Raw genomic sequence first — 2187 nt, 5'->3', positions numbered from 1 at the left:
ACCGTAGAGAGAATAATATTTACACAAATTCAATCTGCTCACATATTCTGTGGTGTGACATCACACCATGGCCAAGCCTTTATTCGAATCGTTTTTAGTGTCCCACCTTAGCGCGTTTAGCGAGGCGGTTTCCTTGGCACGTCTTGTCAAAGCAGAGATCATGTCCCTTTATTCCGGGATTCTCATCAATACGAGCGTGGGTAACCCAACCGCACCATTGATTGCAGCGCTTGGGAGATAAGCGAGTTTTACCAGGCTGGTGGGGACGTATAGCTGCATCCGCCCATATAAGGGGATAAGGATCCACTCTTTCCATTTACGCCTTCTTCCTCCTTTGCTTATCCATCTCCGTGCACTCGAGCTCCAGCGCCCAAGTCCGCACATCCCACCTCAACCTTCTCCGGTCATGTCAGGAGCGGGAGGCAAGTGGATGGCCTCCTCCGTCACGGAGGGACACATCAAAAAGTTGAGGAAAGCCGGATACCTGCACAACGACATTGCGCACCAGCTTCCAGATGAGGGGCAGCTCGTCCCCACCCCCAGGCGCCATGAGAGGGTGGTGTTCCTCCCCCATTTCCTCCGCGGACTGGGCTTCCCACTCCACCCATTTGTCCGGGGGCTCATGTTCTACTACGGCCTGGATTTCCACGATCTGGCCCCGAACTTCACCCTCAACATCTCGGCGTTTATCGTCGTGTGCGAGGCCTTCCTCCGCATCAAGCCCCACTTATGCTTATGGCTGAAGACCTTTAATGTCAAGCCGAAGGTGGTGGGCGGCCAGCAGGCGGAGTGCGGAGGTGCCATGGTGGGCAAGATGCCCAACGTTATATGGCTCGAGGGCTCCTTTGTGGAAACCATCAAAGGGTGGCAATCGGGGTGGTTCTACATCACCGAGCCGCGTGACCCTGAATGGGCAGCGGCCCCCGAATTCCGATCTGGCATCCCCACACGGCTCACCTCCTAGAAAGAGAAGGGCCTGTCGTGGGGTAATTCGGAAGAGGTGACCGGACTCCAAACCTACGTCCAAAACCTGATGGACAAGAAGGTTAAACTCGTCAACGTAGTCCAGGTCATGCTCATCCGCTGGATCCTCCCGTGCCAACAACGGGCCTTCAACCTGTGGGAGTTTAATCCGGCATAGCACCGAACCTTGAGCAGGCTCTTTGACACTACGTACGAAGATGCCTAGAAGGTGCTGTTCAAGGGCGCCGAGACTCCCGCATCCTCTACCGAAGATCGCGGATTCAGCTCGCAGCGTCAAGCCAGCGAGGTAAGCTATTTTACCCTTTACAGGACACTTGTTTTCCATAGTTTGACTCTATGCGGGATCTAAACTCCCTTACCTTTGACAGGCCTGGCAGAAGACGTCCGGGCAGATTGACTGTCTGTCTCCCTTGCCAGAAGACCCAGCGGACGCCCGATTGATGGGGCTGCTGGTTCCGGCACCTCACGTGGTGCCGGAGAAGAAGGCCACGGGAACTAAAAAGAGTTCCCGGCGCCAGGTGTTATCGGACTCATCGTCCGATGACTCTGAGGCGGACTCCTCCCGCGAAGTCGAGGAGGAAAAAGAGGCCTCTCCCCCAGCGGGGGGAGAGAAGAAAAGGAAGGCCGCCCCAACTGGGGAGGCCGGAGGGTCCAAGAAGGGAAGGACCCTTCCTCCGGACTACTCCACCAACACCGACAACGGCGAAGAGGAGTGGCCACCGAGGGATAAGCCCCCGGCGACATCATAAGTATCCGGATACCAGAATAACTCATGGCGTTTCATTTGTCGTATAGAGTCTCCTAACGCTGAATACAACCCTGCAGCTCGCCCAAGGACGGGCTTGACACTTCAACGAGTGGCTCCCTGGCTCCATCGGACGTGAATAGCACTTCACTTCTGGCCGCCTCCTCTCCTCGCGCTGTGGATGACGCCAAGGTGGGGTCCCAAAAGGGGCCCAGCCAGGAGGAGGAGGTCCTGGAGGTGCCGCAAGGCAACCTCCCAGACTCCGGGTATAAGGGGTATCAAACCCCAAAGGGCTCTAAGTCGGGCCCTGGGCCGGACTCCATATCGGAACCTTCAGTGGTTCTGGAGTTCGGCAAGCGACCCCTTCGTAAGAAGGGCGAGACTGCGACACCGGTGGCCTCCGTCCAACCGGAGGCACCGGATAATTTGCTGGAGGCGCTTAATGGCGCCTCCATCAA

The sequence above is a fragment of the Triticum dicoccoides genome, chromosome 3B (assembly GCF_002162155.2).
Source record: "Triticum dicoccoides isolate Atlit2015 ecotype Zavitan chromosome 3B, WEW_v2.0, whole genome shotgun sequence".
Taxonomy (NCBI): domain Eukaryota; kingdom Viridiplantae; phylum Streptophyta; class Magnoliopsida; order Poales; family Poaceae; genus Triticum; species Triticum dicoccoides.
This window is presented reverse-complemented; position numbering follows the sequence as displayed.